This window comes from Bos indicus x Bos taurus, chromosome 1, assembly GCF_003369695.1.
Source record: "Bos indicus x Bos taurus breed Angus x Brahman F1 hybrid chromosome 1, Bos_hybrid_MaternalHap_v2.0, whole genome shotgun sequence".
In the NCBI taxonomy this organism is placed as follows: domain Eukaryota; kingdom Metazoa; phylum Chordata; class Mammalia; order Artiodactyla; family Bovidae; genus Bos; species Bos indicus x Bos taurus.
Genome location: NC_040076.1, coordinates 134,678,064 through 134,691,092, shown reverse-complemented (window position 1 = coordinate 134,691,092; position 13,029 = coordinate 134,678,064).

The window sequence follows — 13,029 nt, the reverse complement described above, 5'->3', positions numbered from 1 at the left end:
ACCAAGCACCACACAAGGGCCAACAAGTTCCAGGGCAAGACATATCAAGCAAATTCTCCAGCAACACAGGAACACAGCCCTGAGCTCCAATATACAGGCTGCCCAAAGTCACCCCAAAACCATAGACATCTCATAACTCATTACTGAACACTTCATTGCACTCCAGAGAGAAGAAATCCAGCTCCACCCACCAGAACACCGACACAAGCTTCCCTAACCAAGAAACCTTGACAAGCCACCTGTACAAACCCACACACAGTGAGGAAATGCCACAATAAACAGAACTCCACAAACTGCCAGAATACAGAAGGGACACCCCAAACTCAGCAATTTAAACAAGATGAAGAGACAGAGGAATTCCCAGCAGGTAAAGGAACAGGATAAATGCCCACCAAACCAAACAAAAGAGGAAGAGATAGGGAATCTACCTGATAAAGAATTCCGAATAATGATAGTGAAATTGATCCAAAATCTTGATATCAATATGGAATCACAGATAAATAGCCTGGAGACAAGGATTGAGAAGATGCAAGAAAGGTTTAACAAGGGCCTAGAAGAAATAAAAAAGAGTCAATATATAACAAATAATGCAATAAATGAGATCAAAAACACTCTGGAGGCAACAAATAGTAGAATAACAGAGGCAGAAGATAGGATAGTGAATTAGAAGATAGAATGGTAGAAATAAATGAATCAGAGAGGATAAAAGAAAAACGAATTAAAAGAAATGAGGACAATCTCAGAGACCTCCAGGACAATATTAAACGCTACAACACTCGAATCGTAGGGGTCCCAGAAGAAGAAGACAAAAAGAAAGACCATGAGAAAATACTTGAGGAGATAATAGTTGAAAACTTTCCTAAAATGGGGAAGGAAATAATCACTCAAGTCCAAGAAACCCAGAGTGTCCCAAACAGGATAAACCCAAGGCGAAACACCCCAAGACACATATTAATCAAATTAACAAAGATCAAACACGAAGAACAAATGTTAAAAGCAGCAAGGGAAAAACAACAAATAACACACAAGGGAATTCCCATAAGGATAACAGCTGATCTTTCAATAGAAACTCTCCAAGCCAGGAGGGAATGGCAAGACATACTTAAAGTGATGAAAGAAAATAACCTACAGCCCAGATTATTGTACCCAGCAAGGATCTCATTCAAATATGAAGGAGAAATCAAAAGCTTTACAGACAAGCAAAAGCTGAGAGAATTCAGCACCCCCAAACCAGCTCTCCAACAAATACTAAAGGATATTCTCTAGACAGGAAACACAAAAAGGGGGTATAAATTCAAACCCATAACAATAAAGTAAATGGCAATGGAATCATACTTATCAATAATTACCTTAAACGTAAATGGGTTGAATGCCCCAACCAAAAGACAAAGACTGGCTGAATGGATACAAAAACAAGACCCCTACATATGCTGTCTACAAGAGACCCACCTCAAAACAGGGGACACATACAGACTGAAAGTGAAGGGCTGGAAAAAGATTTTCCATGCAAATAGGGACCAAAAGAAAGCAGGAGTAGCAATACTCATATCAGATAAAATAGACTTTATTTTTTTATTTTTATTTTTTATTTTATTTTTAATTTTTTTAATTTTTTTTATTTAACTTTACAATATTGTATTGGTTTTGCCATATATCAAAATGAATCTGCCACAGGTATACATGTGTTCCCCATCCTGAACCCTCCTCCCTCCTCCCTCCCCATACCATCCCTCTGGGTCGTCCCAGTGCACCAGCCCCAAGCATCCAGTATCGTGCATTGAACCTGGACTGGTGACTCGTTTCATATATGATATTATAGGCTGTTAAAAGAGACAAAGAAGGTCACTATATAATGGTCAAAGGATCAATCCAAGAAGAAGATATAACAATTATAAATATATATGCACCCAACATAGGAGCACTGCAATATGTAAGACAAATACTAACAAGTATGAAAGGAGAAATTAACAATAACACAATAATAGTGGGAGACTTTAATACCCCACTCACACCTATGGATAGATCAACTAAACAGAAAAATAACAAGGAAACACAAACTTTAAACGATACAATAGACCAGTTAGACCTAATTGATATCTATAGGACATTTCATCCCAAAACAATGAATTTCACCTTTTTCTCAAGAGCACACGGAACCTTCTCCAGGATAGATCACATCCTGGGCCATAAATCTAGCCTTGGTAAATTCGGAAAAATTGAAATCACTCCAAGCATCTTTTCTGACCACAATGCAGTAAGATTAGATCTCAATTACAGGAGAAAAACTATTAAAAATTCCAACATATGGAGGCTGAACAACACGCTGCTGAATAACCAACAAATCACAGAAGAAATAAAAAAAGAAATCAAAATTTGCATAGAAATGAATGAAAATGAAAACACAACAACCCAAAACCTGTGGGACACTGTAAAAGCAGTCCTAAGGGGAGAGTTCATAGCAATACAGGCATACCTCAAGAAACAAGAAAAAATTCAAATAAATAACCTAACTCTACATGTAAAGCAACTAGAAAAGGAAGAAATGAAGAACCTCAGGGTTAGTAGAAGGAAAGAAATCTTAAAAATTAGGGCAGAAATAAATGCAAAAGAAACAAAAGAGACCATAACAAAAATCAACAAAGCCAAAAGCTCATTCTTTGAAAGGATACATAAAATTGACAAACCATTAGCCAGACTCATCAAGACACAAAGGGAGAAAAATCAAATCAATAAAATTAGAAATGAAAATGGAGAGATCACAACAGACAACACAGAAATACAAAGGCTCATAAGAGACTACTATCAACAATTATATGGCAATAAAATGGACAACATGGAAGAAATGGGCAAATTCTTAGAAAAGTACAACTTTCCAAAACTGGACCAGGAAGAAATAGAAAATCTTAACAGACCCATCACAAGCACGGAAATTGAAACTGTAATCAGAAATCTTCCAGCAAACAAAAGCCCAGGTCCAGATGGCTTCACAGCTGAATTCTACCAAAAATTTAGAGAAGAGCTAACACTTATCCTACTCAAACTCTTCCAGAAAATTGCAGAGGAAGGTAAACTCCCAAACTCATTCTATGAGGCCACCATCACCCTAATACCAAAACCTGACAAAGATGCCACAAAAAAAGAAAACTACAGGCCAATATCACTGATGAACATAGATGCAAAAATCCTTAACAAAATTCTAGCAATCAGAATCCAACAACACATTAAAAAGATCATACACCATGACCAAGTGGGCTTTATCCCAGGGATGCAAGGATTCTTCAATATCCGCAAATCAATCAATGTAATACACCACATTAACAAATTGAAAAATAAAAACCATATGATTATCTCAATAGATGCAGAGAAAGCCTTTGACAAAATTCAACATCCATTTATGATAAAAAACTCTCCAGAAAGCAGGAATAGAAGGAACATATCTCAGCATAATAAAAGCTATATATGACAAACCCACAGCAAACATTATCCTCAATGGTGAAAAATTGAAAGCATTTCCTCTAAAGTCAGGAACAAGACAAGGGTGCCCACTTTCACCATTACTATTCAACATAGTTTGGAAGTTTTGGCCACAGCATCAGAGCAGAAAAAGAAATAAAAGGAATCCAAATTGGAAAAGAAGTAAAACTCTTACTGTTTGCAGATGACATGATCCTCTACATAGAAAACCCTAAAGACTCCACCAGAAAATTACTAGAGCTAATCAATGAATATAGTAAAGTTGCCGGATATAAAATCAACACACAGAAATCCCTTGCATTCCTATACACTAATAATGAGAAAACAGAAAGAGAAATTAAGGAAACAATTCCATTCACCATTGCAATGAAAAGAATAAAATACTTAGGAATGTATCTACCTAAAGAAACTAAAGACCTATATATAGAAAACTATAAAACACTGGTGAAAGAAATCAAAGAGGACACTAATAGATGGAGAAATATACCATGTTCATGGATTGGAAGAATCAATATAGTGAAAATGAGTATACTACCCAAAGCAATTTATAGATTAAATGCAATCCCTATCAAGCTACCAACAGTATTCTTCACAGAGCTAGAACAAATAATCTCACAATTTGTATGGAAATACAAAAAACCTCGAATAGCCAAAGCTATCTTGAGAAAGAAGAATGGAACTGGAGGAATCAACCTGCCTGACTTCAGGCTCTATTACAAAGCCACAGTCATCAAGACAGTATGGTACTGGCACAAAGACAGAAATATAGATCAATGGAACAAAATAGACAGCCCAGAGATAAATCCACGCTCATATGGACACCTTATCTTTGACAAAGGAGGCAAGAATATACAATGGATTAAAGACAATGTCTTTAACAAGTGGTGCTGGGAAAACTGGTCAACCACTTGTAAAAGAATGAAACTAGAGCACTTTCTAACACCATACACAAAAATAAACTCAAAATGGATTAAAGATCTAAACATAAGACCAGAAACTATAAAACTCCTAGAGAAGAACATAGGCAAAACACTCTCCAACATACATGACAGCAGGATCCTCTATGACCCACCTCCCAGAATATTGAAAAAAAAAGCAAAAATAAACAAATGGCACCTAATTAAACTTAAAAGATTCTACACAACAAAGGAAACTATAAGCAAGGTGAAAAGACAGCCTTCAGAATGGGAGAAAATAATAGCAAATGAAGCAACAAACAACTAATCTCAAAAATATACAAGCAACTCCTGCGGCTCAATTCCAGAAAAATAAATGACCCAATCAAAAAATGGGCCAAAGAACTAAATAGACATTTCTCTAAAGAAGACATACAGATGGCTAACAAACACATGAAAAGATGCTCAACATCACTCATTACCAGAGAAATGCAAATCAAAACCACTATGAGGTACCATTTCACGCCAGTCAGAATGGCTGCAATCCAAAAGTCTATAAGCAATAAATGCTGGAGAGGGTGTGGAGAAAAGGGAACCCTCTTACACTGTTGGTGGGAATGCAAACTAGTACAGCCACTACGGGGAACAGTGTGGAGATTCCTTAAAAAACTGGAAATAGAACTGCCTTATGATCCAGCAATCCCACTGCTGGGCATACACACTGAGGAAACCAGAATTGAAAGAGACACATGTACCCCAATGTTCATCACAGCACTGTTTATAATAGCCAGGACATGGAAGCAACCTAGATGTCCATCAGCAGATGAATGGATAAGAAAGCAGTGGTACATATACACAATGGAGTATTACTCAGCCATTAAAAAGAATACATTTGAATCAGTTCTAAGGAGGTGGATGAAACTGGAGCCTATTATACAGAGTGAAGTAAGCCAGAAAGAAAACACCAATACAGTATACTAACGCATATATATGGAATTCAGAAAGATGGTAACAATAACCCTGTATACGAGACAGCAAAAGAGACACTGATGTGTAGAACAGTCTTTTGCACTCTATGGGAGAGGGAGAGGGTGGGATGATTTGGGAGAATGGCATTGAAATATGTATAATATCATATATGAAATGAGTTGCCAGTTCAGGTTCAATGCACGATACTGGATGCTTGGGGCTGGTACACTGGGATGACCCAGAGGGATGGTATGGGGAGGGAGGAGGGAGGAGGGTTCATGATGGGGAACACATGTATACCTGTGGCAGATTCATTTTGATATATGGCAAAACCAATACAATATTGTAAAGTTAAATAAAATAAAATTAAAAAAAAAAGAATAAAATAATGTCTGTAAAAAAAACAAACAAAAAAAAGAGATTGAGAAAGGAAAGGAGGGACATGCAAAAGCTATGAGACAAACAGAAAACAGCTAACAAAATGGCAACCATAAGACTTTCCCTCTTATTAATTACTTTAAATGTAGATAGATAAATTCCTCAGTCAAAAGACATAGATTGGCTGAACGGATTTAAAAAACAAAATCCAACAAAAGGCTGTCTACTAGTGACTTATTTTAGATCTCAGAACACATATAAGCTGAAGGCAAAAGGATGAAAAGATATTCTACAAATGGTACCAAAAGAGAGGAGTACTAATATCAAAGATCTAAATCAAAAACTGTTACAAGAGATAATCCACCTAGAAGATATAAAAATTATGAATACCCAACCTCAAAACTCCTAAATATATGAAGCAAATTACAGAGTTGAAGGGAGAAATAGACAGCAATACAATAATAGTAGGAGACTTCAATACTCCCACTTTCAATAATAAATAGAACAAACAGACAGAAAATAAGAAAACAGAGAACTCGAACAATATAGCAATTGGATCTAATAGAGCACTCCACTCAATAACAACAGAATATGTATTTTTGTTTTTTTTTAAACTTTTTATTTTGTATTGGAGTATAGCCTATTAACAATGTTGTGACAGATTCAAGTGAACAGTGAAGGGACTCAGCCATATATATACATGTATTCATTTTCCCCCAAAGAATATATATTCTTCTCAAGTACACTTGGAACATTCTCTATGAAAGATTACATATTAGGCCATAAAACAAATCTTAACACATTCAAGACCAACATTATACAAAGTATCTTTTCTGATTACAAATGGAACAAAACTAGAAATCAAAAGCACATGGGAAGCAGAATAATTCATATATATGTGAAAATTAAATAACACATTCTTAAGCTACAAATGGACCAAAGAACAAACCACAGGAGAAATTAGAAAACATCTTGAGATAAATGAAAATTAAAATACAGTGTACCAAAACTTGTGTTGTGCACTGAAAAGCAGTTAGCACTGCTTTCAGTGCAGAGGAAATGTTATAGCTGTAAGTGTGTATGTTAAAAAAGAAGTTAATTTAATAACCTAAATTTATACCTACAAAAACTTTGGGGAAAGAAACTAAACCCAAAGCTACGACTTGCCTGATGATCCAGTGGTTAAGAGTCTGCCTTGCAATGCAGGGGAGAGTTTCAATCCTTGGTCTGCAAAGATTCTACATGCTGTGGAGCAACTGAGCCCATGTGCCACAATTACTAAGCCCAGGCTTTAGACTCCTACAACTACAGGGTCCACACACCTCAGTTCCTGAAGCCCACATACTATAGAGCTCGTGCTCTGCTATAAAAGAAGCCACGCCAATGAGAAATCAGTGCACCGTAACTAGAGTAGACCCTGCTCGCCATGACTAGAGAAACCCAGTGCAGCAGCAAAGACCCAGTACAGCCAAAAATAAGTAAATAAATAATTGAAAAATAACCAAAGCTAGCAGAAGCAAGGAAATACAAAGATGAGAGAAGAGATGAATGAAATAGAGAATAGAAAAAATCAACAAAATTGAGTTAAGCTTTTGAAAGATTAACAAAATTGATAAACTCTTAGCTAGATTAACTAAGAATAAAAAAGAATATTCAAGGGACTTCCTTGGGGGTCCAGTGGCTAAAACTGTGCTCTCAATGCAGGGGGCTGGGGTTTGATCCCTGGTCAGGGAACTAGATTCCACATGCCACAACCAATAGTTTGCATGCCACAACAAAGATCAAAGATTCCATGTGCAGGGAAATACTCAAATAACTAAAATCAGAAATGAAAGAGGAGATATTACAAATGATGCTACAGAAATAAAAATATTCTTTTTTGATAAAAAGAATATTATGAACAATTATTTATATAAATTAAACCTAGAAGAAATGGATAATTCCTAAAAACACATAACATATGAAATCTGAATCATGAAGAAATAGAAAATTTGAGCAGATTAATAATGAGTTAGGAGGTTGAATAAGGAATCAGAAAGGTGCCATTGGACTTTCCTGGTGGTCCAGTGGTTAAGAATCCGCCTGCCAATGCAGGGGATGGGAGTTCAATCCCTGGTCTGGAAAGAGTCCACGTGTCATGGGGTAACTAAGCCCATTTGCCTAGGCTCTAGAGCCTGTGCTCTAGAGCCTGCAAGCCACAACCAATGAAGCCTGCATGCCTAGCTCCTGTGCTTTGCAATAAGAGAAGCCATTGCAATGAGAAGCCCTCACACTGTAACTTGAGAGTAGTCCCCACTTGCCACAACTAGAGAAAGCCCAAGCACAGCAACAAAGACCCAGCACAACCAAAAATAAATAAAACAACTAAAAAAAAAAAAAAAGTATGCCATTGCTGAGAGTGGGGAGAGGGCATACCTATAGGAAGTGGAACCAGCTCAGACATGACCCTCAGGGCTCCTCCTCTAGCACCTTGGGACCCGACTCTGCCACCAATAGTGCAGTGACAGACACTGAGAATAGGAGAACTAGACAGATTCATACCTGACTCTGCCTCCAGCCCCCACATCTCCAGCACCGTCTCACACCACCACACTCTTTGACTTCAGACTCTAACAAAACTACAAAACAGTAGATCAATGGAACAGAATAAAGAGCCCAGAGATAAGCTCAAGCACTTATGTCAATTAACCTATGACAAAGGAGACAGAACTATACAATAGAGAAAAGACAGTCTCTGCAATAAGTGGTGCTGGGAGAATTGAACAGCTACGTGTAAAAGAATAAAATTAGAACATTTTCTCATACCACATACAAAATAAACTCAATGTGGATTAAAGATCTAAATGTAAGACCAGAAGCCATAAAACTTCTATAAGGAAACATAAGCAGAATGCCCTTTGACATAGCTAGTAGCAACATGTTTTTGGATCTGTCTCTTCAGGGAAAGAAAACAAAAGCAAGGATGAATAAATGAGACCAAATTAAACTTAAAAGCTATTGTACAGCAAAGGAAACCATCAACAAATGAAAAAACAATCTGCTGAATGGGAGGAAATATTTGACAATGATATGTCTGATACGGAGTTAATCTAAAATATCGGGTTGGCCAAAAATTTCCTTCAGCTTTTAAGTAAAAATAAAAGACACATTTTTAAATTTTCACCAAGAACTTTATTGAACAATATATTCATCATTTTGTCTACCACTTTTCAGGCAACTTTATAATTCCATCTTCCCCAAATTTTTATCTTACTGAGCAATGAGTTGTTCCAAGTGTCTTTTACAGTTGTCCAGGGAATTGAAATTTTTTCCATTAAGAGAATTTTGTAAAGACCAAAATAAATTGATTTCCAAAGTTGCAATGTGTGATGAATATAGTAGATGAATCAGAACTTCCCAGCCAAGCTGTAATGGTTTTTAGCTGGTCATCAAAGAAATGGGCTTCCCTGATAGCTCAGCTGGTAAAGAATCCGCCAGCAATGCAGGAAACCCCGGTTCAATTTTTGGGTTGGGAAGATCCCCTGGAGAAAGGAATTGCTACCCATTCCAGTTTTCTGCCATGGAGAATTCCATGAACAGAGGGGCCTGGCTGGCTATAGTCTATAGGATCGCAAAGAGTCAGACATGACTGAAGCGACTAAGCACATCAAAGAAATTTGCAGTCTTGTGTTACTGATGGAAGATTCTGCATTTTCTGTGGACTAGTTTTGGATGCTTTTTGTTGAGTGCTGCTTTCAGTTGGTCTAATTTGGAGCAGTACTTGCTGGAATCAATCATTTGATTTTCTGGAAGGAGTTCATAATAGAGGATTCCTTTCCAATTTCAACATATACACATCACCTTCTTTGGCTGAAGACCTACTTTTGGTGTAGTTGGTGATGGTTCATTTCACTTTTCTCTATGATCTCTTCCATTTTGTATTACTATACAGTATCTACTTTCCATTGCCTGGCACAATTTGTTTTTAAAATGGTGATAAATGATAATCATAACATCATCATTATGTTTAAGTAGAGATTTGCAACCAGAAATATGGTCAGGAAGAGTTTTTTTTTTTTTGCTTAACTTATATGGAACCCAAACGTCAAAGTAATTAACATAACCAAACTGGTGCAAATAATTTTCAACACTTGACCTGCATATTTTGAGTATATTGGCTATCTCCCATGTGGTATAACATTGATTATTCTCAATTAATTTCTTTATTTGATTGCTATCAAATTCAACTGGTCTATCCTACCATCCAGCAAGACATCAATAGCATTAAACTTCACAAACTACTTTTGACATGTTTGATGAGTCACAGCACATTATCCATTCATTACACAAGTCTTTTTTGTGTGTTTCGGTTGTGTTTTTACCTTTCTTGAAATAATAAAACATAATACGCTAAAATGTTGCTTTTTTCTTTCATCTTCAGTGTTAAAATGGTTACCCCAAAATTCACCAATTTTGAAAAGTTTTTCATGAATGCTGATATGACAGCTGTCATAATAAACTCTAACAAAATTGTTTCAAATGACATTAATGACAACTAAGTGCCACTAGAACCATTTTATGGGAAAACCTGAACAAACCTTTTGGCTGATACAATATATAAACAGCTCATGTAACTGTATATCAAGAAAACCCCCCAACAACCCACTTAAAAATTGAGCAGTAGACCTGAATAGACACTTTTTTCCAGAGAAGACGTACAGATGGCCAACAGGTACATGAAAAGATGCTCAAGATTGCTAATTACCATAGAAATGCAAATCAAAACCACAATGTGATATCACCACACATCTGCCTATTTGATGATTGTCATCAAAAAGATCACAGACAACAAATGTTAGCAAAGATGCGAAGGAAAAGGAACTCTAGTATACTGTTGGTGGGAATGTTAATTGGTATAGCCACTATGGAAACCAGCATGAAGTTTCCTCAAAAAATGAAAAATCAACTGCTATGTGACTGAGAAATTCCATCCTGGGACACATATCCAAAGAAAATGAAAACACTAATTCAAAAAGATACATGCACCCCAATGTTTATAACAGCAATATTTACAGGAGCCAAGATACAGAAGCAACCTAAGTGTCCATCAACAGATAAATGGATATAGAAGAAGATAATTTCAATATATACACGCATATGTATTCCATATGTTTATATACGTGTGTTACTCATCCATGATAAAGAAAGAGGTTTCCTTTTTGCAACAACAAGGACCTGGAGGCCGTTATACCTAGTGAAATAGGTCAGGTGGAGAAACACAAATATGAATTCACTTATATAGGTAATATAAAAAATAAACAAATGAATAAATATAATGAAACAGAAATAGACTCACAGATATAGTGAACAAACTAGTGGCTACCAGTGAGAGAGAAAAGAGACAAGATAGCCATGGGGAAATGTGAGGTATAAACTACTACGTATAAAATAAATAAGCTACAAGGTTATACTGTATAATACAGGGAATATAGGCAATATTTTATAATACTTTTAAATGGAGTTTAATCTATACAAATATTGAACCACTATGCTATACACCTGAAAAATAATATAGCATTGTAAATCAATTAAGCTTCAATTATAAAAAGAAAATTAAAAAAACAAATCTATTTACAATGGCATTAAAAAAGAATAACATATCTAGTAAATAACCTAACCAGAGAGATGAAAACTTGGTACACCATAAGCTACAAAACACTGTGAAAAAAATGAAAGGAAACACAAATAAACGGAAAGGCATCCCATGCTCATGGGTTGAAAAACTTAATATTGTTAAGCTGTTTGTACTACTTAAGGTAATTCACAGATTCAATGTGATCAGTCTCAAAATTTCAATGACATTCTTTGTAGATTTAGAAAAATAAATCCTAAAATTCATGCTATCTCAAGAGACATGGAATAGCCAAACAATTTTGAAAAAAAGAAACAAAGTTCAAAGTCTAATACTTCCTGATTTCAAAACATACTACAAAGGCACAGTAATCAAAAACAACAGTGTGATATTGGCAAAAAGACAGATACATAAATCAATGAATAGAAGAGGAACTGTAGAAATAACTCTTCACATGTATGGTCAAGTGATCTTCAACAAGAGTGTCAAGTCCAGTAAGTGAGGAAAGTATACTCTTTTCAACAAATAATAGAAGGAAAATGGAATATCCCCATGCAAAAGAATGAGGTTGAACCCTTACTTTACATTGTATACAAAAATTAACTCAAATGGATTAAATACCTAAGTGTAAGACTTAAAACTATAGAACTCTTGAAAGAAAACATTAGTGAAAAGCTTTATGACATTAGGCTCAATGATTTCTTAGATATGACATTGAAAGCACAGGCAACAAAAGCAAAAATAGACATAAGGGATTACCTCAAGGTTTAAAACTTTTGTGCATCAAAAGACAAAATCAACAGAGTTTAAAAAAAACATAAAGAATGGAAGAAGACATTTGTAAGTCATATTTGTGATGAGAGTCTAGTGCTCAGAATATAAAAAGAACTCCTATAACTCAACAAGAAAAAAATCTTAATAATCCAATTAAAAATGGGCAAAGAATTTGGATAGACATTTTTTTCAAAGATGATATACAATGGCCAAAAAGCATATGAAAATATTCTCAACATCATTAACCATCATAGAAGTGCAAAACAAAACCACAGTGAAATACCATCTCAGAGCCATTAGGATGACAATTACTAGAAAAAAGAAAGAGAAAATAACACGTATTAGCAAGCATGCATAGAAGCTGACACTCCTGTGCACTCTTAGTGGAATTGTAAAGTGGTATAATCACTGTGGAAAACAATATAGAGATTCCTCAAAATAGAACTGATATGCAATCTAGCAATCCCACTTCTAGATAGGTATTCAGAAGAATTGAAACCAGGGTGCCAAAGAGATTTTTTTCACACCCGTGTATGGAGAAGCACTATTCACAGAAGTCAAGAGGTAAAAGCAATTCACATGTTCATTAACGGATAAATGCAAAAGCAAAATGTGGTGCATACATATGATGCTATGCTAAGTCACTTCAGTTGTGTCCGACTCTGTGTGACCCCATAGACAGCAGCCCACCAGGCTCCCCCGTCCCTGGGATTCTCCAGGAAAGAACACTGGAGTGGGTTGCCATTTCCTTCTCCAATACATGAAAGTGAAAAGTGAAAGTGAAGTCGGCTCAGTCGTGTCCGACTCTCAGCGACCCCATGGACTGCAGTCTACCAGGCTTCTCTGTCCATGGGATTTTCCAGGCAAGAGTACAGGAGTGGGGTGCCATTGCCTTCTCCACATATGATGCTATTCAGCCTTAAAAAA